The sequence below is a fragment of the Mirounga angustirostris genome, unplaced genomic scaffold (genome assembly GCF_029215605.1).
Source record: "Mirounga angustirostris isolate CCGP_5_RB_7025 unplaced genomic scaffold, mMirAng1.0.hap1 SCAF_5, whole genome shotgun sequence".
NCBI classification, from domain to species: domain Eukaryota; kingdom Metazoa; phylum Chordata; class Mammalia; order Carnivora; family Phocidae; genus Mirounga; species Mirounga angustirostris.
This window is the reverse complement of record NW_026991713.1, coordinates 79,040,318-79,067,577: the sequence shown is the minus strand read 5'-3', so window position 1 is coordinate 79,067,577 and position 27,260 is coordinate 79,040,318. Positions and strand designations below refer to the sequence as shown.

The following is a 27,260-nucleotide window of genomic DNA, read 5'->3' as shown; positions in this document are numbered from 1 at the left end:
CATGACCTGAGCTGAAGGCAGACGCTTAACTCAGCCACCAAGGCGCCTGCATTGATTTTAAAATATTGAGAAAATTTGAGTAATGTTATGCCAATAAATTTGAAAATTTTTGATAAATAGGGCATATTCCTAGAAAAAAAAATGTAGCAAATAGGCTCAAGGAGATATATAAATCATGGTCATATAACCTTTAAAAAATTTTAGTCAAAAGTCTTCACAAATAAAGCACTAAGTCTAGAGATTAGTTTTGTTAAACATTCAGAAAAATTCTAATTTCACACAAAATAAAGCTCATTACCAAAATTTCACGGACAGTACAGAAATGATAACCAATCTTGCTCATGAATATGAAAAACTTAGCAAATTAAAAGCCATTAGGTATTAAAAATTGAATATGTCACAAATTTATGTTTAGTCCCAGGGATACATGGCAGTTTTTATAAATTACTTTGTATTTTTATGAATGATAAGATGCCCACAATTTTTTTCTTGATTGTATCTTAAATTGGAATATTCAATGGGTGGTTGTTTTTTTCCTTCCTTATTGGAACATACAATGGTATGTTTTACAATTGCTAGAATCTTTGATTAAAAATAGTACTTTGCACAGTAGGTTAAAATCAGAATCATCTGATCATGTAACTTGATAAAATTCAACATCTGTTTATGAAAAAAGCTTTTGGCAAAGGAGAAACAAAAAATTTTAAAATATAAAGGGTATCTTACAAAATACAGTGAGCATCATCTTGAAAGTTCAAATGTATTTCCTATCAGTTTGAGAACAAGAAAGGATGACTGCTATAAACATTATCTACTCATCTTTGGCTGATAGTCCTAACCAATATATCTAAGCATGAGAAGGAAATAAATATTATAAGATAAAAAAAAAAGGAAACAAAATTCTTATTATTTAAAGATGAAATAATAACCTGGAGAGAAAATCAAGAGGATTCCATAGATATATTTTGGAATGGTTGTTGAATGTAAAAACGAAGTGCAACACACCAACCACAAATAGTAGGAAAAAATACTTAAAAAAAAAAAAGATTTTATTTATTTATTTGAGAGACAGCATGAGATAGAGAAAGCATGAGCAGGGGGAGCAGCAGAAGGAGAAGCAGACTCCCTGATGAGCAGGAAGCCAGATATGGGACTCAATCCCAGGACCCTGGGATCATGATGTGAGCTAAAGGCAGACACTTACCCTACTGAGCCAACCAGGAACCCCGGAAAAAAATACTTAAAAAAAATATTTTCTAGGGCCACCTGGGTGGTGCAGTCAGTAAGTGTCCAACTCTTGTTTTGGGCTCAGGTCATGATCTCAGGGTCATGGGATGGAGCCCCTGTCGGGCTCTAAGCTCAGCACAGAGTCTCCTTGAAATTCTCTCTCCCTCTCCCTCTGCCCCTCCCACTTTTTCTCTCTCTCTCAATAAATAAATAAAACCTTGAAAAATTTTTTCCATAGTATCAAAAATGATGTTTCAAGGAATAAGTACAACTCAAATGTAAGAAAAATTAAGGAAAAAATTTTAAAATATTTTTAAAAACTGAAAAACAGTAATACTATCTTTATGGAACAGAAGAGTCAATATTGTAAATATGACAATTTTCCTTAGCAGATTCATATAAATACAATTTTAACTAGGCTTCCAACTGAGATTTCTGTGGAAATTGACAAGTTATTTCTAAAATGTATTGAAAGTACAAAATGTCAGTAGATATCAAGATACTTGTGACGAAAGATAACATAATGACAGAGCTTGCTTTAATAGTAATTAACACAGGGGCACCTGGGTGGCTCAGCTGGTTAAGCGTCTGCCTTTGGCTCAGGTCATGATCCCAGGGCCCTGGGAATGAGCACGGCATCGGGCTCCCTGCTCACGGGGGAGTCTGCTTCTCTCTCTCTCGCTCTCCCTCTGAGGCTTTCTCGCTCTATCTCAAATAAATAAAATATTTTTAAAAAATAGTAATTAACACAGCATGTTAGTACAGGGATAGACAAATAGACCAATGGAAGAGAACGGAGATATCTAACAAATCCACACAGGAAAATTTGATTTTGACAGAGATGATGCTATAAATCACTGGGGAAAGAATAGAAATGGTGCTGGAACATTGGTTATATCTATGCCATATATTAAAGTCAATGACTATGGGGTTTCTTTTTGGGGTGATGAAAGTCATGACAGCTCTGTGAATATACTAAAGACACTGAATTGTGTACTGTAAGAAGATTAATTTTATAGTATGTGAATTATATCTTAATAAACCATTATTTAAAAAATCCATGCCAGGTGGATTAAAAACATATGTGAAGGACAAATACCTAAAATGTTTTAGAATACATTGTTAGGAAAGTATTTTTATGACTTCAGGATAGGAAAGCATTTTTAAAAATAGATACAGAAAGTTCACATCATAAAGGAAAGTAACACAAAAATTACAATAAGCAATATGTGTCAGACACTGTTTCAAACGTACATATATTAACCAATTCAGAGAAGGTTAAATTGAACTGCATTAAAATTTAGACCTTCTGTTCATCAGAAGACTCCATAAAGAGAGTGAAAATGCAAGCTCAACTTGGAAGCAGTTATTTGCAACACTTGTAACTGCACAAAGGGTTAGTATCTAGAATAGATAAAACCCTCCTATGAAATAAGAATCAATAGGAAAAAGATGAACAATCCATTAGAAAAATTGCAAAATAGTCATTTCATAGTAGAGAAATGGCCATTAAAGAAACAGAAATCCTCCACCTCATTGGTAATCAGAGAAATTTGAATCTGGCTTTCTAGGTCTTTAGGAAGGTTTGCTTTTCAAGGTAGGAGGACAAGCATACTTATTTTTTAATTTAATACTTCGCTAGCTTGATTTATAAACTTTATACATTTGGATATGTGGTCCATAGATTTCCATGTATTCTTGAACAGGACTACATGTATTCAGGGCAGGCCTATAAATGTATGTTTATATAACTTAAAAAAAAGCAAGTTGATTCCAAAGACAAAATTTATGGCGGTGATTAATCTCTGGTGAGGGGGAAAGGATGCCATTAGGGAAGAGCACAGAGGAACTTTTAAGGTAATATAATTATATTCTTGAACTGAGAGGTATGTATTTAATAAAACAATATTTAATGCAAACTATATTTATTTTCTTTCTTTTTTTTTTTTTAGAGAAAGAGAGAGCAAGAGAACAAGTGCCAGCAGGTGGGGAGGGGCAGAGGGAGAGAGGGAATTTTTTTTAATTTTATTGTTATGTTAATTACCATACATTACATCATTGGTTTTTGATGTAGTGTTCCATGATTCATTGTGTGTGCATAACACCCAGTTCTCCATGCAGAACATGCCCTCTTTAATACCTATCACCAGGCTAACCCATCCTCCCACCCCCCTCCCCTCTAGAACCCTCAGTTTGTTTTTCAGAGTCCATCATCTCTCATGGTTTGTCTCCCTCTCCAATTTCCCCCCCTTCATTCTTCCCCTCCTGCTATCTTCTTTTTTTTTCTTAACATATATTGCATTATTATTATTATTATTGCATTACTTATTTCACTCAGCCTAACACCCTCCAGTTCCACCCACATCGTTGCAAATGGCAAGATCTCATTCCTTTTGATGGCTGCATAATATTCCATTGTGTATATATACCACATCTTTTTTATCCATTCATCTGTCAATGGACATCTTGGCTCTTTCCACAGTTTGGCTATTGTGGACATTGCTGCTATAAACATCGGGGTGCACATACCCCTTCGGATCCCTACATTTGTATCTTTGGGGTAAATACCCAGTAGTGCAATTGCTGGGTGGTATGGTAGCTCTATTTTCAACTTTTTGAGGAACCTCCATACTGTTTTCCAGAGTGGTTGCACCAGGGGAGAGAGGGAATCTTAAGCAGGCTCCACGCCCAGCGTGAACTCACATGATGCTCAATCTCATGACCCTGAGATCATGACCTGAGCTGACACCAAGAGTTGGATGCTTAACAAATTCAGCCACCCAGGTGCCCCTGATGCAAGCTATATCTAAAGGTCATGTTTTCTTTTTTTTTTTTTAAAGATTTTATTTATTTGCGAGAGAGAGAATGAGAGACAGAGAGCAGGAGAGGGAGGAGGGTCAGAGGGAGAAGCAGACTCCCCGCCAAGCAGGGAGCCCGATGTGGGACTCGATCCTGGGACTCCAGGATCATGACCTGAGCCGAAGGCAGTTGCTTAACCAACTGAGCCACCCAGGCGCCCTAAAGGTCATGTTTTCAATAATAAGGTATAAAGCAGCATAATTATATTGTTTCATCTGTGTTTGAATTTAGACAAAACTTGTTTGCTCTTAGCTATTACAGATACTGTTGGAAGAGGCTGTTCAATCTTCCTCCACATGGCTGACTCACATTCTGTCCGCCATATTCCTTCTCAAAAGTTCAACAGTAGGTAGAATTTAGAGAGATAAACTTCCTGTTACTATGTTCCTGCTCCTCATCCCGTCTCTGCCTATTTAGGGTTCTCATTTTTTTTTCTTTCTGGTTGCTGAAGGAAGGCCTCAGATAGGAGTAAGACTCCATTAAGGCCCTGATGCTGCAGGTTGGAGCTTCTGAGACCAAACAGCAACATTTCACCACAAGAGGGCAGTTTGACCCTGACTTTTGGTTCTATTCACGAAGTAGTTGGATAGGATATTTTGTGACCCAGAGGATACCTGGGATTTAGCTAGTTTGGTAGCAGTAGCCACATGTGTGTGTTCGCGTGTGTGTGTGTGTGTGTGTGTGTGTGTGTGTGTTAGGGCGCACATTAAAAATCTGCTACATCCTAGCTGAAGGGCAGCCCTATATGGCAAAGCAATGTAAAAACTGCTTAATCACTGCCACTTACTAGCCATGTGACCTTGGGCAGGTTACCTGTGTCTCAGCACAACTGTAAAATATATTTTATATTATATACAAGGATAATATTACTAATTACCTCATGAGATTGTTATCAAGAGTACATGAATTTATATATGTGCAGTAGTCCAGCATCATCTTCTAGGATATATATGGTTTTTGTAGGAGCCAGACTAGTGAATTATATAAGGATGTGGTAGATCACAGTCCCTGGATCTTTCAGATCTTTAAGGGTGGCTTTATTTTTTTATTTTTTAAAAGATTTTATTTATTTATTCATGAGACACAGAGACAGAGAGAGAGAGAGAGGCAGGCTCCCCACGGAGCAGGGAGCCCGATGTGGGACTTGATCCCAGGATCCCAGGATCATGACCTGAGCCGAAGGCAGATGCTTAACTGACTGAGCCACCCAGGCGCCCTTTAAGGGTGGCTTTAATTTCTGCCATAGTTCCAGGCAATATTGTTTTTTTTAATTTACAATATTTATAATGACATTTTATAATATTTTTTCAAATTTTTACTATATTTGTTTTTATTTATAATATCGCATTGTTTTTAATTTACTATCTGGGCCAAGGTAGAGTGGGAGGGACAGTTTCAGAGCTTCCACTGGCTTTTCCCACTTCTATAGCTCTTATGCTATGGGCTGAAAAACTAATGTGGGAATCCTGCTCACTATAAAGTTTAGTGATGGGGAAAATGATCACTGGATGAGTCATGGAACCGATGAATCTACTATGTGTGAGATCTTGGCCAGGACACCTTTTATTATTTATTATTAACTTCCCCAACAGGGGGAGCATCATAATGCTTTGGATTCTCAGGTATTAATGTCAAATCAGATCCTAGAGCCAACATTCCTCAAGATGCCTTGGTATTTCTCTTTCCCTTGTATACAGTGACCTGAATAAATGCCCATAGGTCCCTTTGGGGTAGGTCTGCGAGAATTATCTAAACGTTTGCTATGGTGTTGTATGGTTTTCTCATGGCAGCTCCACATAAAATCAACGGGTTCTGAACCTGAAAGGGGGCTCAGGCTTGGAAATAGGGAAGAGACCATGACTTTCTATTGAGACAGGTGCTCTCAGGAGTTTAATCATCCATCCTTGGTTTCTTTTGATTGTATTGACTGAGCAATGCTGACTATCTCTCTTGCCCTTAAGGACCTGTGCTCTCTTAACAATCTCCATAGCTCTCTGAGTCAGGGTCCCCATTTCTAGCCACCCTGACTTTGCAGCTCATTATGATAATTGAGCCCACCTTTCTTCTGATAGTTAAGCACTGCCACGTGGTCCGTGTTTTTAGGGATCCTATCATTCCCATTCTGTCAAGTAGCCCAGTGTGGTGCCAGTCTCCTACCATCAGCCTTGGCCACTGGTGAGCTAGCTCTGGTGTGCTAGCTCTTCTCAGCTCTTACAAGAGCTGACTGTTATATTTTTAGGAATATTATGAGCCAGTTGTTAAACAGAAGATGTTAAATGTTATAGGACAGGAGAATGATCCTATATTGATAAACTCTACCTTGTCCAACTTTATGTTCTATCTTCTTGATTCGATAACCTCCTGTCATGTCCCAGTCCCATACATATTTTCTCAGCTCCTGCCAGTACACCTTTGTTAGGTCCTATAGCACCTTTTCCTCCTCAGCAGGGCTTGCTGTGTCAGATTGTGATTGATGCTAGGTTATTATCTGGTAGCTGGGATATGAGGTATGGTTATATCCTGTACAAAGGTGGATGGGGATGGCATTTGTCCTGCAAAGCAGAGAATCTGCATCACCTTCCAGGGACTAGGTAAAGCTAGCTTTCAATGGGGAGGAGTTTGAGGATTTAAGATTTTTGAGTGCTTTAACCACAAAGTCCCCATTCTAAGTCTTAGGGTCACTCCTTCCTAATCAATGCCCCGACCTTGGTAAAGCTGACTTGCCTGGGTTGAGAATCAAATATTTCTGGAGCTTCACTTATCTTATAATTAAAGGCTGAATCTGATTTTCACCTTCTTCTGCCTTTAGACTACAAGAACTGAGTGTCTACTACCAAGGAAGACTTCTGGCTTTTATGCTTTGCCTTAAATTGGTAAATACCTCTAGCCTTTCATTTTTCTCCCCAGTGCATTGATTAATAGCACTTAGCAACAACCATCATATTCCAGCCCCCCCCTTTTTTTTTACAAATTATTCAGGTACAATTGATGATAATACTATACATGTGGATGGGAGATAAGTTTTGACATATACATTCACTCATGAAACCATTATCAAAGTCAAGATAACATTTCCATCAACCCCAACATTTTCCTCCTGAATCTTTTTAATTTATCCCTCTTTCCATCCCCATTCTCAGGTAACTTTTGATCTGTTTTTTGTCACCATAGTCTTGTTTGTATTTTCTAGAATTTTATATAAATGGAATCATACAGTATGTAATCTTTTTGTCTGATTTCTTCCATTAAGAATAATGATTTTGAGATTTGTACAGGTTGTTGAGTTTATCCAGTAATCCATTCTTTTTTACTGTTGAATAGTATTTAATGGATATACCAAGTGTTTATCCTCCCACTTGCTGATGAATATTTGGGCTGTTTCTAGGTTTGGTTTTTATGAATACAGCTGCTATATACCAGTCTTTGTATGGACATATTTTACTTTTTCTTGAATAAATATCTAGGAGTGGAATGGCTGGAGTACTTGTTAGGTATATATCTAACTTCTTAAGACACTGCCAAACTATTTTACAAAGTTGTACCATTTTACTTTCTCATTGGCAATGTATGAGAGTTCCAGTTGTTCCACACCTTTGTCAACACTTAGTAATGTCTTTGAACTTTAGCCATTCTAGTAGATGTGTGTAGTAACTCCTGAAAGTTTCCTTGCTCCCCTTTAAAATTCCTTCTTTTATCCCCTCCCTGTAACTGTTTCCTGTCCCCAGGCAACCACTAATCTGTTTTCTATCACTATAGATTAGTTTGTATTTTCTAGAGTTTTATATAAATGGAATCATACAGTATGTATTTTGTATGGCTTCTTTCACTTAGCATAATTATTTTGAGATACACCCATGTTGCAGCATGTATCAATAGTTCATTCGTTTTACTGCTGTGTATTATTCCATTGTATGGATATACCACAGTTTACCAATTCATCTGTTGATGGACATTTAGATTTTTCTAATTTTTGTCCAACACAAACAGTGCTATGAACATTTATGTACAAGTGTTTGTATGGACATATGCTTCCATTTCTCTTGGGTAAATACCTAGGAGTAAAATGACTGGATCGTATAATAGGGGTATACTTAACTTTTTAAAAGAATCTGCAAAACTGCTTTCAAAGTGGTTGCATGGAAATAAGAATGAGAAACAAAATAAACATACAAAAAACAGCATTTAATCTGTCATTTCAATGGAAAGGGAACATTTAACAATGGGTAAGAATATGCATCTGCATTTGGAAAGAAACTCCTCTGTATAAGACATTTGTATACATTAAGACATTGTACAAACATATAAGACATTTTGATAACAGATGTTTGAAAATATTTCCATCATTGTGGGATTTTTTTTTTTTTTGCCAAAAGTGATTTATGTCATCTATAAAATTGTATTATCTAAACTCTTAAAATGTACCTAAAATAAAATTATCTAATCTATTTTTAAATATTCCAAAAGGTTAGTTTGAACCCATTTGTTTAAAATATGAAAATGCAAAAACTTTTAGTGCTTGCAAGAACAACTTATTGATATCTGGGAAGACAGAAATTTACTACCTAAATGTCAAAAAATATTTTTAAAACAGATGGATTGATTTAGTAAATGCATAAATTCAACTTGAATTCATAATTCTTTGCAAGATCTTTTTTAGTTGTGAGAGCCATTAACACCAAATATTTAAATAAACTAAATTTGTAACCAGAACTTTGTATCACTTTATCCTATGGTACCAAACCAAATTTTATAGAAACAAACTATTCCATTACATTTCTCTCACTAAAATTTCTTTGGTGAAGGCAAGGAACTGTTTTATTTATAATAAAATAAGCTATTTTATTATAAATTACATAATTATAATTATATACATATAATTGTATATATGTTATATTATATATAAATTATTATTCCATTTAAGAATAGGTGTTTATTTCTATCTCATCCTTTCAAAATTTCTATCTTTGGAGGTGTGACTTATAATGTATAAAATATATTACTATAGCACTAACCTATATAGTTTATAAAGAAATAAGTATGCATATATCAGGGATATCAGTTCAACATTGCTTAGATGGGGTGTCCAATTAAAAAGTTTGGGGATCATAGGCCTATGTGATGACAAAACAACCCATATACTTAAGTAAGTATCAGGTCATCTCAATGGCAACATTTAGTCAAAATATTTTTCTAGGGCAGTCCTCCTCTCAAAAAAAACCTAGAAAGTGGTACTTTTAATTCAGGTATTAATGTACTATGTTATTATTAGAGAACCATTTTTAAAGTGTGGCCCACGGACCCGTGGGTCTGCAAAGTCAAAACTATTTTCATAAGAATGCTGACATGACTCGCCTTTTTCACTCTGTTGGCGTTTGTACTGATGGGGCAAAAAAAAATGGTGGATAAAACCGCTAGAGACTTAGCACGAATCAAGACCCTGGAACCAAACTAGTCATGATATTCTTCACTGTCATACACTCATAGAAACAACAAAAAAAAAACCTAGTTCACTTAAGAATGCCCTTGATGAAGCAGTAAAAATTAATTTTATTAAATCTTGACTCTCAAGTATACATATTTTCATTATACTGTATGACAAAAAATAGGAAGCATACATACAGCACTTCTGCTGCATATCCAAGTATGATGGTTGTATCAGGGAAAAAGAACTTACACAATTTTTTTGACTTGTGAGCTCTACTAGCTGCTTTTTCCAGGGAACATCACTCACTAATGACTAAGAGACAAACTGTGGTTATTCAGACTTATGTAACTTGAGAGAGAGTGTCTCAAAAATGAATCAGATAATCCTGTCACTTCAAGGAACACAATTGACAGTATTTGATACCAATGATAAAATTTGAGTTTTCAAGTGAAAATTAGAATTCTGGGGGCACCTGGGTGGCTCAGTCATTTAAGCGTCTGCCTTTGGCTCAGGTCATGATCCTAGAGTCCTGGAATCAAGATGTGTTGGGCTCCCTCCTCAGCTTCTTCCTCTCCGTCTGCAGCTCCCCCTGCTTGTGCTCTCTCTCTGTCTCTCTCTGTCAAATAAATAAAATATTTTAAAAACCTCACTACTTATAAAAAATTTGAATTCTGACATCGGGCCCCCTGCTCCGCGGGGAGTCTGCTTCTCCCTCTCCCACTCGCCCTGCTTGTATTCCCTCTCTCGCTGTGTCTCTCTGTCAAATAAATAAAATATTAAAAAAAAAATTTGAATTCTGGAAAGCTTGTGTCTTCTGCATGTGCTTGACAGCTTCCCGACACTTAAACACTTTCCTGATATCTTTCTGAAGAGATCAGTGGTGGTATTAACAGCTGTGATTTTTAAAATATTGTTTAATGAAATGTGTTAATATATGGAAGATCTGAGTAGCTCAGCAAACCAAATTTCCCCCAGTTGGCCAAAATTTGATGTTACAAAATAATCTGTGGATAAAATATCCATTCAAATGCAATGGATTTTAATGTAATGCAGTTAAGAAAGTTCATTGATGATTTTGGATTCCACATGGAGACTGACTTTTAATAAACTGCCACTTGTTGGGCGCCTGGGTGGCTCAGTTGGTTAAGCGACTGCCTTCGGCTCAGGTCATGATCCTGGAGTCCCGGGATCAAGTCCCGCATCGGGCTCCCTGCTCGGCAGGGAGCCTGCTTCTCCCTCTGACCCTCCTCCCTCTCATGCTCCCTGTCTCTCATTCTCTCTCTCAAATAAATAAATAAAATCTAAAAAAAATTAAAAAAAATTAAAAAAAATAAAAAATAAAAAAATAAACTGCCACTTGTTGATTCTTAGTGCAGTATCAAAGAGGAATATCCATAATTATCTGAAAAGGCAATTAAAATACTCTTCACTGTTCAAATTGCATATCCAGATTTTCTTCACACACTTCAACCAAAACAGCATATTGAATGCAGAAGCATATATGACCATCCAGAATTTGCAAAATCTTTCTGTTCCCACTAATTGTGGGTTGGTTTTTTTTTTTGGAAAATACAGTTAATTTCCATAAAACCTATATTACTCATATTTACATATAATGGGTGTATTACTTTTATGGTAAGATAAATCAATACCTTACCAGCTTCTCAATTTTAATGGATATAATCCACATGACCAGGAGTTCTTTGGAATCCTCGATAATTTTTAAGAACATAAAGGGGTCTTGAGACCAAAAAGTTTGAGAACTGCTGTCTCAAAAGAAAGATAAGACAGCATGATCCCTTTACTTTGCTAAGATTGGTTAAGGGTAGAGAGAAAAGAAGATGCTTACATCAAATAGTGATGGGATAGATAAAATTAGTGGTTACATTTTTCTTTTTACCCTCTTCTCTTACAGTTGAGGCATGTAACGGCTTGGTATTTTATCTTAACTGTTTTATCATGGCAGGAAGCATTCTGACAATATGAGTGAGCCTCTTAAGTCACATAACCCTGCTGATGGTGAAAGTGGAGCATTTCCTTGTCAGTTATACAGACTATGTACATTCATCATGTTTATGTTTCAGACCCAGAACTGGCTAAAATAGGAAAATTCTTCTTAAACTACAATTTTCTCTTTCTACAGCTAAAAATTTAAGAAAATCCCTAGATACCATGGTCATATCTATGATCTTGAAATTATTGTTCTCAACCCACAATGAAGAAATTGCTTATTGAAGACAATTCTTTTCCAAAGAAAAAAGTCCAATAAGAGATTAAATATGCACTTTAATTTTGGAGGAGAGTTAAGTTTCACCCTGACATAGCACGCCCTTTCAGATGGTGGCTTATTCTCAGTGCTTCAGCAAATAACACACAACAGTACAGTAAATTTCTATCCTTCCTGAGATCCCTACTGGGAGAGATTTCTCCCTAACCCTGGCTGAGGCTCTCTTTATTTATTAGAGGGATTAAACTTAATTCCCTTGATTTGTACTTATTCTTTCTAACAATGGTTGATACCCAGGAATTCAGAAAGACTTTTTCAGAATTGAGATGCAAGTTCAATGTCAGCCTTTATTTCAGTTTGGCTAAATCAAAACAAAGGAATAGTTGCCAGCTAAAGCATACCATGCAGAATGCAGGACTTACATGGTGACTGAGCATTGAATCTCACTCCCATGATTTTGCTGGAAATTAGATGGAGCCACAGAAAAATATCAAAAGCATTGGCTTTAAGTTCAATGGGCATAAGTTGAGCTTCAGGAAGGTAGAATCTTACTAGGCAGTCTCCTGATTATTGCTGCAAGAACTTCTTGGTTGAAAGATTATGGATACATCACCTTTGAATAACTCTTTACCCTTTGGGAGACGTAAGAATGATTTAGAGCATAGGCTCTGGGTTTGAACCCTGACCACACCACTTACAAGCCATGTGACATTGGTTAAGGTACATTACTACTCTGTCTCTCAGATTCTATATCTATAAAATAAGAATAATCATGACCTACCATACAGAATTATGTGGTTGATATGAATAAATGTAACATATTTATGATGAAACTCAAAATTCTTAAGAGGTCTTTTTTGTCCATTGAAGAAAAATACAGGCTTTGGATCACCAACTGCATTAGCCATTTTTATTTACCTTCTAGAAAACAGGATAGGAGTGGCTGAAGTACTTTGAAGGGAAAAACTGGTTTCAGCTTGTTGACTCTTATTACAGTGCTAAAATATGTACAGTTTTTTGTCAGCAGATATTTGAGAACCAAAACTTTTACACTTAGGAGTATTGGTTCATCTGTGAAATGTTAGTTTCTCTTAGTGAACTTCACCAAGGACATGAAATTCAGTACCCTTATTTATAAATCCGATCTTTAAGCACACATGATTGTTCATGCTCAAAAAATATAAAATCTCGGGGCACCTGGGTGGCTCAGTCATTAAGCGTCTGCCTTTGGCTCAGGTCATGATCCCAGGGTCCTGGGATTGAGCCCTGCATCGGGCTCCCTGCTCGGCGGGAAGCCTGCTTCTCCCTCTCGCACTCCCCCTGCTTGTGTTCCCTCTCTCGCTGTGTCTCTCTCTCTCAAATAAATAAATAAAATCTTAAAAAAAAATAAAATAAAATCTTACTCTATCTTCACTTTTAATTTCTTCCCATTTTCTCCTCACTCAATGTGTTATTCACAACTTCTCCTTTTTCCTTCTTAGTCTCTTACACATACATACAAACACACATACAGACACACAAACACACTAGATAATACCACATTGATAACCATTGAGTTATCCCATTTATATGAAATGTCCGGAATAGGCAAATTTATAGAGACAGAAAGTAGATTAGTGGTTGTCTAGGGCTGAGGGGATATGGGGGATAGGAAGGTGATGGCTCAGGGTTATGAGATTTCTTTTTGAGGTAATGAAAATGCTCTAAGAGTGATTGTAGTGATAGATGCACACCTTTTTGAATATACTAACAGCCATTGAATTGTATACTTTCAGTAGGTGAACTGCATAGTATGTAAATTGTATCTCAGTGAAGCTGTTTAAAAAGCTAACAGAAGGGGCGCCTGGGTGGCTCAGTCATTAAGCGCCTGCCTTCGGCTCAGGTCTGCCTTCGGCTCAGGTCGTGATCCCAGGGTCCAGGGGTCGGGCTCCCTGCTCGGGCGGGAAGCCTGCTTCTCCCTCTCCCACTCCTCCTGCTTGTGTTCCTGCTCCCGCTATCTCTCTCTCTGTCAAATAAATAAATAAATAAAATCGTTAAAAAAATAAAAAATAAAAAGCTAACAGAAGGGGAAAAATGGAATAATAATTGTGTGATACAAGACAAGGCAAGAAAGGAGAAATAAAGGAATAAAAACCGATGGGCAAATAAAAAAGCTGGTAGAAACAGGGTACAGTTAAACTCAAGCATTCCAAGTCTTTGAGACTTGAAATGACCATCCCTTCCCCTCCTCAATTTCAAAGAGAGTCTTTAGTCTCTTTTAGTCAAGAGACTAAAGACTCTCTTTGAAAAAATATATATGGAAATGCAAGGGCTGAGAATGAAGGAGGCAATCATGGAGGTAAAAGATTAGAACTTTAAACTATCATATCAAGAATAACTTTAAAGCTACAATAAGACAGTGTAATATTGGGGCAAGAATAGGCAAATAGAATGCTGAATTTAGAATAGGTCTACATATATATAGTCACATGGTTTACAATCAAGAGCCCATTGGAATTGAGGAGGGGAAGGGATGGTCATTTCAATAAATGATGCCAGATCAATTGGATATCTATATGGAAAAAATTAACCCTCATCTCTACCTAAAACATTATTTTGAGATGATCAAAGACCTGAATGTGTCCCAAATAAAGATTTTCAAGAAAACAAAGGAAAATATCCTCATGACCTTGGTGTAGACAAAAATATCTTAAACTGTCCATTACAGAGAAGACTGACGAGTTATACTTCATTAAAGTTGAGAACTTCTATTTATCAAAAGATGGAATCAGTTGAGCGGAAATATAAACAATAGACTGGGAGAAGATATTTTCAATACATGTATCTGACAGAGGACTCATCCTAGATCATAAAAACTCCCACAATGATAAAAAAAAAAAAACCCAAACAATCCAATATTTAAAAATGAGCAGAAATTTATACCTCACAGAAAGAAGATGTCCACATAGCCAGTAAGTGTAAAGGGCTCTCATCATGCTTAAATATCAAGAAAACAAATATAAACCATAATGAAATACCAAGGTTGAAATACCAGAATGTCAACACCAAGGTTTGATGAGAATGTGGAGCAAATGGAACTCTCATACATTGCTCTTGGGAATGCAAATTTGTACAACCACTTTGAAAAATTCTTTTGGCAGTATTTACTAAAGCCAAATGTGCATATACCTTGTGACCCAGCAGTTTCACTTTTGAGTATGACGCCAACAGATGTGAGTGCTTATAACCATCAAAAGATATGTATAATAAGAATGTTCATAGCAGCATTATTTGTAATAGCTCCAACCTAGTAAAAACTCAAATGTCCATCATGAGTTGAAGAGATAAATAACTTGTGAATGAATGATAAACTGGATTTACAATAACAATATGTCAATAAAAACGAGCAAACCACTACTTCATAGCATGGATGAAAATCGCATACAAAATCCTGAAAGAAACCAGACGTAAAGGAATATATACTATATAATACCATTGATATGAAGTTCAAAACAAGCAGAACTAATCTGTGATAGAGTTCAGAATAACTCATTATGTTTAATGGAGTATTGACAGAGTGGCTTGAGGAAGCCTTCTGGGATGCTGGAAATGTTCTACATCTTTAGTTGATGCTTATACAATGGGTGTGTATGTGTATATATATATGTATATTACATATATATGTAAGCATTCATCAAGCTGCACATTTAAGATTTGTGTACTTAACTGTGTGTAAGTTATCTCATAAGTAACATAAGTTGGTTGAGAGTTATAGCTATCTCTGTATCAGTGCACAGAATGATGGTGAACAAAATAAACGATATTTGATCTTATAGGTATCAATGAGAATTCTTAGGTGGAACATGTGAATGGAATACAGAATTTAAGTAATCCTTGGGTCAAAAATATGTAATAAAATGTAAGGACTAATAGCATTAACAAAGTACTTATTTACAGAAAAAGCAACAACTGGAAAATAGAAGAAAGGTAGAGAGGATTTGGGCTGTTGGCATTTCCTAAACTCTGTCAGGCAGAATCCTAGTCCTAAAAGTTGTTACGTTTTCTGGGAGGAAAATACCATGTTTGTTTCTTTCTGCGTGCCGTCAGAACAACAGAAACAACTCCAGGGATTTCCAACCTGTAGCCTGGAATACAGAGAACTGTTGGCCCAAGTGTTAGGAGGGCCGAAGCGGCGGAGGGGAAAGGATGCCACCTGGATAACAATAACCCTGGGCAGCCAACCCCTAAGGCTAGAGGAGCAGAAGGGAAAGGGGTGTTGTTGCCCACGTCCCACGAGCGCTGCCCGGCTGAGGCTCCCGGAGCTCCACGGCCGTAGCTGCACCTTTGCAGGAAGCCCGGAGTCCCCCTGACGGTTCACGATGCTGGAAGCCGCCGCCCCATCTGCGCTGACCGAGCTGCCGCTGCTGCGGGAGCTGCTAACTGTCCTGTGCCGCTGTGGCTGCACCTGCGCCGCTCTTACCGCAACCTGCCCTTGCCCGGAGTGGCCGGCCGCTGCTACTGCCCAAGCCAGAGCAGAAGAAGGAAGGCGAGGGCTCCGCGCTCCGCCTGCTTCCTGACCTGGGGCCAGCGCCTGCAGCGCCCGCGCCTAATCGGGAGCCGGCTGAGGAGACAGTCTGCCATAGGGAGCGTTCAGGCTTCCGGCCCCTGAGGTGTGGAAAGGAGGATGGCAAGGAGTGGGGCCAACACATAGCTAGAACCATACCCTAGTCAGGAATGGTCGGGAAGCTGAATTAAAACTAAATCCATTTCTCTACGTCAGCATCTCGCAGGGGCGCCTGGGTGGCTCAATCGGTTAAGCGTCTGCCTTCGGCTCAGGCCGTGATCCCGGGGTCCTGGGATCGAGCCCGCATCGGGCTCCCTGCTCAGCTCAAAAGGGAGGTATACTTCTTAATGCTTCTCCATTTTGCATGACTGAAGACCTGTTTTTTCCCCCTAACGGCACACATTTTTCACATCTCAAACTAGGACCTCAGGATAAAAAACAGGGACAAGCAAAACTGCTATTGATGCTGAAGAGTAATGAGGACATAGGAAGGGAGATTACATAAAAGATGCTTTCCTAATATAAATTATAAACACCGCAGAGGGACAAGTTAGAGTGGCAAGAATCCAAGTATACCAGTATTCTTAAAATTAATTGTGCTCAAGGAATACCACTGACAAATGCTTACATTTCTTGGATATTTTTCTATAGGTCATTTATTGTTTTGGTAGCCCAGTACATGAACATCTTTTTTTTTTTTTTTGGCAGGGAGAATCCCAGGGAAGAAATAAGGAATGGAGGGCTCTGATTCATAGCATGGAAGCTGAAAGGGAATGACAGTCTTTCTGGTTAATAGGTAATTCCGGTAACATCAGTATAGTTACTGTGTCTACGGAGGCTTCCTGAGTTCCAGGGATGAGGGTAGGTGTCCAGAGGCAGCAGATGCCAGGGGCACAGCTGTGACTCTCCAGCAGGGTCAGTGTAGTAAAGCATCCTACGCCCATGACTCTTTTAGCAGCATCTTGGCTGTGCTTTCTTTGTCCACTTCCATTCCTGCCCAAGTCTGTCTTTTCAGCCTTCTTGCCTAATGCGTGACCTTTAACCCTCCCAAGAATACTTTTTCTCTTTCACTGGATTGGATTTATTTCCTTTGTTTGCAGCCAAGAGCTCTGAAATTTTTTTTGAAAGTAGAGAACATCAACGGGCAAACTAATATTCTAACTTGTTTCTATCCAATGAGGAAGGAAAGATTGGTTTGGTGGGGAGAAAACTGTATGAAATAATTGCATTCTATCAGAATGGATAGGTTTAGAAAAGCAGGTTTACAAAGATTCGAACACCATATGTAAAAGGGAAAAAAAAGAAAATTTGAAAATAATAATTACATAAATGTGAGTAATTAAAAAAATAGGGGAGACATAAAGGTATGGCTGCGATAAGATGCTCTCTGATGTAGAAGAACGAGTAGGAGAATGAAAAGAAGGGAATCTGTCCCAATATAAAACTCCCCCCAAAACTTTAAGAAGAATGTAGGGGCACCTGGGTGGCTCAGTTGGTTCAGAGTGTCTGCCTTCAGCTCAGGTCATGATCCCCAGGGTCCTGGGATTGAGCCCCGCATCAAGGCTCCCTGTTCAGCAGGGAGTCGGCTTCTCCCTCTGCCTCTCCCCCTGCTTGTGCTCTCTCTTATTCTCTCTCTCTCAAATAAATAAATAAAATCTTTAAAAAGAAGAAGGATGTAGGTGTTACGTTCCCCACCAGGACCCCATCTTGTACTCCTTTCCAAGCTGCTGGGAATATTGGCTGTTCCTGGCTCACAGGTGTATCCCACATTTGAAATTGCCCTTGGCTGCAGGGGACTGACCTGACCCAAGTGTAAAGCTCTCCCAGGTGTGGCTGATGCAGCAATAAAAAAAAAGCCTTGCCTCAATTTGGAATAATTCTAGAGCAGCCTGTAGAAACCTGAGGCCTCAGTTATGACCACTTCTCCTACTGCCCAATCCTGCCTTCCTTACATCCTTACAGGTGTATCTCCCGAGATCACTCTTCAGCAACTTCCTGTATGAAACTCCTCAGAAACTGTTTCCAGGGAACCAATCTAAAGCAGAGATTAAAGTCCAGAATAAGCATAAGTTGATGAATAGTCTTAACAAAAATGAATAGTCTTAACAAAAATAGACTTTTAAGTCATGATCTGAATAAGAACAAATGAAGGATAGGCTCACATCCTGGGAAGGACAATATGTTAGATGAAGGCAGAACTCATGGACTACATGATCACCATGGTCCCTACCATATGTAGAACTTTATGATTATCAGTTTACTCAATTTCTACTTTTCCCCTGGGTTCTCTAGCAAGAAGGATTGTCTTCAACCTGTAAATGGAAGAACAATCAGCCTAAAAAGGAAGCTCAGTCCAATTAAGACAAGTAAGATAATAAGAGCACCCCGTCACATTTTTAAATGAACTCATTAATGAAAAGAGGATAGATGTTCATTGTAAAAATGTGAGCCAGCGCTGTTCAGCTCTGTCATGTGAAAAAGTCCTTCCTGGAGTAGGATATAATGAAGCCAAGAAGCTGAAAAAATTAGGGGCACCTGGGTGGCTCAGTCAGTTGGGCACCTGCCTTCCACTCAGATCATGATTCCAGGATCCTTGGGATTGAGTCCCGTGTCAGGCTCTCTGATTAGCTCCCTGCTCCCACTGCAGCTCCCTCTGCTTGTGCATTCTTGCTCTGTCAAATAAATAAATAAATCTTAAAAAAAAAAAAAGCTGAAAAAATTAGAGATAGGAACTGTGAGAGTCCTGGAGACTCAAGTCCACTAGATTATAGCTCCATCCCTGCCCTTTTCAATTACATGAATAAGTAATACTTTTTTTGCTTAATTGGGTTCCAGTTGGGTTTTTTCTTTTCAGTAAAAAGGCCTGAAAAATAATACATTCATAGATGAGGATTCTGGTACTAAGTTATAAGAAATAAACAGCAGATTCGGGCATCTGAGCCACACATGCATTTCTTTCTATTTGCCTCTGTTGATCAGTAGTTCTCCATCAATCTATCATGTGCTGAAAGGTAGCATAGTCCTGCAGGAGAATCCCCAATGTAGATTTTATTATTGTTTCTAGTCATTTGCTCCTCTCCCAGTAAGAACATACATCCTTATAGTGCTTCACTGTGTGTGAATATGCATTTCTGTCTATGAAGCCCACCATGGGGGTATTCTTAGGTTCAACTCAGCATTTAGATGCACAAAACTACCATCGGCCACTTTGGCATCAGATTCACTCAGAAAAAAACACAGGACAGGAACCACAGTTTGCCAGCAGGGAGGGCAGCATCAGATGTCCCTCTTTTGTGGGACATCAAATCGCACAGCTGCCCAGGAATAGCTCAAATGCAGGAAGACAAGATCCATCTGGGGCAGGTGCAGGAATCACTCTGACTTAGAGTCTCATTCCCCATAGGAGTCAATATCTCTTGTAACAACTTCAGAAACAGAGCTTCTAAATCCCCACAAGGACGTGCCCGGTTAAACAGTCACCACACTCAGGGAAACTAAAAGCTACACAGCCTCCAGCAGGTATCTGTAGGGCATTTATAGTTCGTCCCAGGCCAGATGTAATTTCTAGTCAGAGATCATTTTTATTATAAGCAATGTGGCTAAGGAATATTGCTAATACAGAACTCTAATCTGGGGCTTCAGGGGAACAGAGCTAGTGAGATAAAGGTCAAATTCTTTTTTTTAAAGACTTTATTTATTCATCTGAGAGAGAAAGAGAGAGAGCGAGCACGAGCAGGGGGCAGAGGGAGAAGCAGGCTCCCTGCAGAGCCGGGAGCCTGATGTGGGGCTTGATGTGGGGCTCGATGAGGGGCTCAATCCCAGGACCCTGGGATCATAACCTAAGCAGGAGGCAGACACTTTACCGATTGAGCCACCCAGGTGCCCCATAAAGGTCAAATTCTTAAGCAGCAGAGAAAACATTTTGTTAACCCTTTATCCAAACTGCCACACCTGAGAGCGGGTTTGATCCTATGACTTGCTCCGACTTATAGAATGTAAGAGGGGTGACTCGTACCCTTTCCAAGCAGAAGGCTTCTGAGCCCTTGCATTGTTCCATTTTTATCCTCTTCCCTCTGCCAAGAGTCAGGGGTAAGGGCAACACTTTTGGCCTATGAACCCAAATGAAGGAGACATTTGGAGTAGAGCCATGAAACAGAGCTGCAGCTGAATCTGGCAGATTTTACAGCTGCCAGAAAACCTCCAAGATAGGTAAAGGTTTATCGTTGTAAGCCATTGTTAATGGAAGAGTTGTTTGTTATTCCAGAATAACCTATTTCTGATTAATATATCCCCTTTATTTTTTATTTTTTAAATTTTATTTTAAAATTTTAATTCCGGTATAGTTAACAGTGTTATATTAGTTTCAGGTGTACAATATAGTGATTCAACAATTTTATATACTACTCAGTGCTCATCAAGATAAATGTACTCTTAATCCCCTTTGCCTGTTTCACCCACCCCCCATCCACCTCCAGTCTGGAATGTGTTTATTCTCTATTTGTTGCTGTTCTCTAGATTTAAGAGTGTGTTTTTGGCTTGTCTCTTTTTTTCCCTTTGCTTTCTTTCTTAAATTCCACATATGAGTGAAATCATATGGTATTTGTCTTTCTCTGACTGGCTTATTTTGCTTAGCATCATACTCTCTAGATCCAACCATGTTGCAAATGGCAAGATTTCATTCTTTATGGCTGAATAATATTCCATCACACACACACACACACACACACACACTACATCTTCTTTATCCATTCATTTATTGATACACATTTGGGCTGCTTCCAATAATATGGCTATTGTAAATAATGTTTCATAAACATAGAAGTGCGTATATCTTTTCAAATTAGTGTTTTCGTGTTCTTTGGGTAAATGTGGAATGTATACCCTTTAAAAAGATGTAGGGTGGGTGTATCACTCTCCAACCTGGTGCCCCTGAGGGGAGCCTGTCGGCTAAATTAGCTAGTTCTTTGTTGTGTTTTAGCTTTACTTATGGCAGCTTAAAACTTTAGCTTTAAGAGGCTTATATAAAGTTTTCCCCCTTTCTGAGCACTTTGGCTGTTAGGACAGTTCTTGTAATGCCTGAAAAATACCCTGAGTACTGATTTTGATATGCAGTGTAGCTAAGGTTCCCTCCTTTCTCTTTATGCTGGATTCCTGTTGTGCGTCCAGAGAGAGGCTTTTCCGCATCCATAGTCTCCTTATGTTTCTTCTGTCTTTTTTACTGGAGCTGGGGTGGTGAGCCACTTTGTTCTGGTCCTTTCTCTTTTAGCCAGAATTACCGTATCCTATCAGTGGTTTAACACTTTTATTAATGATTTAAATGAGGGCTTAGATGAAATTATTTCCAAATTCACTGATGACACAAAAGTGGGGGGTGGTGCTTAGCTAAAATGACAGGTAATAAAATCAGGATTCCTAGTGATTTCTGTAGATTGAAATGCTGTGATGATAGCAAAAAGATGAAATTTATGAGTTAAAGGATAAACCTGGTAGATTTTAAAATAAATATAAGAGAAAAATAGAGTAAAATAACCGAAATGAAGACAAACTTCTATTTTTTTTAAGACTTTATTTGAAAGAGAGAGCGAGAGAGAGCACAAGCGGGGATGAGGGGAAGGACAGAGGGAGAAGCAGGCTCCCCGCTAAGCGGGGAGCCTGACCCTGGGTTCATGACCTGAGCCAAAGGCAGATTCTTACCCGACTGAGCCACCCAGGTGCCCCTACAAACTTGTATTTTTTAAACCCTGGTACCAATACTAACTTAATGTGGCAGCTTTAGAAAGGAATCATAGCATTTTTGTAATAGGCACACAGTAGCTACTCCATAAATGTTTATATAATTTAATATTTGAGAAAAGATGGAAATGGATCATTAATTATAGTTGAGGGGAAAAGTACTGTCATTATTCTTACTCAATCACTTTATGAAAATTCTGAGGAAATATGGTAAGTTATATATAAATATATGTAGGCATATAACAAAATATTAATAGAAATTATCTCTGGCTCAGGGCTGGTAAATTTTCATTTTATTTTACTACTGAAAAACTTTTTTCCCTCTATTTACATGTGTTAACTTGGTAATAAGAATAAATTGAAAAAAAAAAAAAAGCCCAACAGATAAAAACAACCAAATGAAAAGAGACCAAATATATCTAGAGTTTTAGGAAAATTTTGATATAAGAAATATCTTCTTTACAGTGTTTCAAAATAAATAATCAACAATTGGAAATGAAGATTATCTAATGTGCTCCATTAAATGAAATGTAAGTGAGGAGTAATTTGATCTGGAGTGACAGATTCCCAAAGAGGGTCTAAAAAATATAAACTGAAAACCTGTAATAGCAATATTTATGGAATAGATTGCAAATAAGTTTCCGTGAAACATCTTTGCTTTTATAGAAGATATTTCAAAAGGGTAATTCATTTGACAGAGAAGCAAAATGGTGAAAAAATGCTGGGGGGTTTTTTTCCACTCTTTTTTCTCGCTTAGATAATTTATGGAAATACCCAGCAGGTTGTTGGGCTGGGGAGGGGGCCTCTAAAATGTATAATGCTTTGATGAGTGATGATAAGTATTTCCTATCAGATGAGAAGGAATACTTTTGGTGGGGAAAGGGTCAAGATGAAATTTTGTTCTGCTCACCCTAGAATTAATAAATAGGCTGTTTGTATGACTTACTAAATGTTATTATGAAAAGAGATTAAATCTTGGGTTATAGATCCACCCAGCTTTGGTTCTTGATGTGTTGTTTGTTTCCTCAAAAGCTTTTACCTGTTCCTTCAGTCTAGGTGAGGATTCTCTTGCTTGCACTTGCTAGAATTGTGTTTTGTTTTGTTTTGTTTTTCAGAACATGAACCTCAATTCATAATTATACCTCCATTAGTGTGATTATTTGATTAATACCCGAATGCCCCATTTGACAATCAGCTTGGTAAGAACAGAGGCTATGTCTATTTGTGTTCACCATGGCATCCGAGAGCCTAAATGACTGAAACATAGTAAGCGCTCAAATGCTTATTGAATAAATAAATAAATGAAAGATATTAAATGTAAGTAATTAGAATGGATTCCTGGGAGTGGCAGGCAGGAGGAGGCAGTAGGAAAAATTGTAGTTAACTTTTTAGGCACCATAAAAAGTAGTTTAAAGATATTCCTTGTAGATTTAGCAGCCGCAGATAAAGAGCCAATAAATTTAAGGGGAACACATATAAGAATGAATATGAAAAACTCAGCTTTCCAGAAAATTTTGATAAATTTCTTATACAGATTGAAGAAATTTAATACTTTCTATTTTGAGCTTTAGTTGAGTGTTTTTCTGATATATTATTCTCTTTTTATATGGCATAAAAGTGCTATCTGTTTTCTTGAGTAAAATATTTTCCTAATCTAGTATCACTGGTTAACAAACTGTCTTTATACTGTAAGGTTTGGAATAGAAAGGCTCATTGAAACTTTCAGTAAATAGAGAAATTAGATAACAAGAGAGAGAGGCTTTGCCTTAATATTTTGAAAAGCTCTTTGTAGTTTTCTGTGTTTTCTTTATTGATTCTTGGCAGGTTTTCTAAGTAAGATTTTTGACATTGTTTATACCTTTATTCAATACTTCTAAATAAAAAGTACTCCTTGTCCCACCATCTTACAGCTTTGGGGAAAGAATACTATAAGATTTCCACTGCAGGTGAATATTTTTATTCACTCTGGAAAACTGGGTCGTCTTCTTTTCAGAACTTTTTTTTCCCTAAATCTGAGAACCTATTCAAGGGAAGCAAGGTGGAAAGTTTTCAACAGGCCACAGTGGAAGTCCCCAGCAGGACAAAAGAAGTAAGATGGCTAGAGAGGATAGTTGTAGAGTTAGCAAGGTTGAAATAACTTTCTAGTGGTTAGAAAAGGTATGTGAATTAGTGAGTTAGTAGCTGATCCGGTGAGAGACAGAAATTGGTTTCTTAGTTTTGTGGGAAACAAAAATCAACTTATATTCCTCAAGTCTGACTTCCCTGAAATTAAAGTATATTGATTTATCTGTTCCCCAAGGTACGGATTCATTGCGGCTTTTAGGATTTAGGTTCTCAGTATGAGAAAGAAAGTAATTCCCATCTTGGGTAAAAACAAACAAACAGACAGTAGCATTTGGTATTTTCCCAAGGATTTTACTTAAGAATCTGTTGAATCGGGGCGCCTGGGTGGCTCAGATGGTTGAGCGTCTGCCTTTGGCTCAGGTCATGATCCCAGGGTCCTGGGATTGAGTCCCGCATCAGGCTCCCTGCTAGGCGAGGAGCCTGCTTCTCCCTCTGCCTCTGCCTCTCTCTCTCTCTCTGACTCTCATGAATAAATAAATAAAACATTAAAAAAAAAAGAATCTGTTGAACCCTTTAAAGGGAGATTGAAGGAAGAACCACAAGGATCACAGATGAGTCTGGAAGAAACAGTTGAGCTTGAGGAGAAACAAAGTCCCACTTGAAGAAGGGCAAATCAAAAGTGATGTAGGAAAATCTCCCCAATGATAGTACTGGTAAGGTGGTATATTTAACTTTTCTCTCTGGCTCTTGGAAAATGTACTCAATTAAGTAGTCATCAATCTTGCCTCATAAATAATGCCTAAAAACTTTTCATTTCTGTTATTTGCTACATTATAGAAACTTAATTAAAATTATATTATTCATAGAATTTCTACTTCAGTTCTCAAATTTAGTTTAATGAGTTGTTTTAAAGGTTTGGTTATATAACAAAACTAAAAGGCAGCCTACGGAATGGGGGAAGATATTTGCAAACAACATTTCTGATATAGGGTTAGTATCCAAAATCTATAAAGAACTTATCAAACTCAACACCCAAAAAACAATCCAGTTAAAAAAATGGGCAGAAGACATGAATAGACACTTTTCCAAAGAAGACATCCAAATGGCCAACAGACACATGAAAAATGCTCAACATTACTCATCATCAGGGAAATGCAAATCAAAACCACAATGAGATACCCCTTACACCAGTCAGAATGGCTGAAATTAACAACTCAGGGAACAACAGATGTTGGTAAGGATGCTGGGAAAGGGGAACCCTCTTGCACTGTTGGTGGGAATGCAAACCGGTGCAGTCACTGCTGAAAACAGCATGGAGGTTCCTCAAAAAGTTAAAAATAGAGCTACACAAGGGATGCCTGAGTGGCTCAGTCGGTTAAGCATTTGCCTTTGGCTCAGGTCATGATCCCGGGGTCATAGGATCGAGTCCCACATCAGGCTCCCTGCTTGGCAGGGAGCCTGCTTCTCCCTCTGCCTGCCACTGCCCCTGCTCTTTCTTTCTCTCCCTATGACAAATAAATAAATAAACATTAAAAAAAAATAGAGCTACACTATGATGCAGCAATTGCACTACTAGGTATTTACCCAAAGGATACAAAAATACAGATTCGAAGGTTTACATGTACCCCGATGTTTATAGCAGCATTATCAACAATAGCCAGACTATGGAGAGAGTCCAAATGTCCATCGACTGATGAGTGGATAAAGAAGACATGGTATATATACACAATGGAATATTACTAAGCCATCAGAAAATGAAATCTTGCCATTTGCAATGACACGGATGGGGCTAGAGTGTATTATGCTAAGTGAAAGAAGTCAGTCAAAGACAAATACCATATAATTTCACTCATATGTGGAATTTAAGAAAGAAAACAGATGAACATATTGGAAGGGGGAAAAGAAAAAAGGAGAGAGGGAAACAAATCATAAGCGATTCTTAACAATAGAGAACACACTGAGGGTTGATGAAAAGAGGTGGTGGGGCGATGGGCTAGATGGGTGATGGGTATTAAAGAGGGCACCTATTGTGATGAGCACTGGGTGTTGTATATAAGTGATGAATCACTGAATTCTCCAGAAACCAATACTGCACTGTATGTTTAATAACTAAAATTTAAATTAAAATAAATAAATAAAGGTTTGGTTATACTAAATAAACCAACATAAAACTAGTTATCTATAGCTATTGAAGATAAAAGTGAGAACAAATGATTAAAATATTCAAGGTAATAAATGCAAGATTGCTTAAAATACCTTTCAGGGCCTTAAGGTATCTAAGGCAATGGGATAAAAAAAAAACTCCTTACTAAATTTGAAGCCTATGATTATATGGAATTAGAGGAATTTAATATATTTTCTTTTCTTTTTAAAGATTTTATTTATTTATTTGAGACAGAGAGAATGAGAGACCGAGAGCATGAGAGGGAGGAGGGTCAAAGGGAGAAGCAGACTCCCTGCCGAGCAGGGAGCCCGATGCGGGACTCGATCCCAGGACTCCAGGATCATGACCTGAGCCAAAGGCAGTCGCTTAACCAACTGAGCCACCCAGGCGCCCTTCTTTTTTTTTTTTTTTTTTTTTAAGATTTTATTTATTTATTTGAGAGAGAGAGAGCATGAGCGGGGATGAGGGGCAGAGGAGAAGGAGAAGCAGACTCCCTTTGAGCAGGGAGCACCATACAGGACTCAATTCCAGGACCCTGAGATCATGACCTGAGCCGAAGGCAGACGCTTAACTGACTGAGCCACACAGGTGCCCCTGTATTTCATTTTCCTTAGAGATTCTCACAGAGAAAAAATATATTTCCACAATCATAAAACTATATTTTTATTATTGATTTTTAGTTTCCCTTTATTCATAAGTAATGAATATTCTTGGAGATGATTTAGAAGATACAGATTTTGAAAAAGAAGAAAATAAAAACCATCCATCATTTCATCACCCCAAAATAACCACTATGAACATTTTGGTGTCTATCTGTTCAGACTTTTTTTTTGCATTCTTACATAATACATATTGTTTCTATTAAAAAATGGACTCATAATACATATTATTATTTTTTTTTAAAGAGAGAGAGAGCGAGAGTGTACGCACACAAGTGGGGGTGGGGAGGGGCAGAAGGAGAGAGAAAGAATCTTAAGCAGACTCCATGCCCAGTGCAGAGTCCCATGCTGGGCTTGAT

The 27,260-nt window shown here is 37.9% G+C and overlaps 1 long non-coding RNA gene across 2 annotated transcripts in view; it reads left to right on the top strand.

The window, feature by feature from the left end:
* Positions 1-16,986: 16,986 nt before the first annotated feature.
* The window catches only part of LOC129045578 (uncharacterized), a 60,540-nt gene continuing 50,266 nt past the window's right edge, over positions 16,987-27,260 (top strand). The window contains exon 1 of one of the 2 annotated variants that reach the window (XR_008505529.2): positions 16,987-17,077. This is a non-coding gene — a long non-coding RNA (uncharacterized LOC129045578). Of the gene's footprint in view, positions 17,143-27,260 lie in introns of both variants that reach the window. The other variant, XR_008505528.2, reaches the window with a different exon arrangement.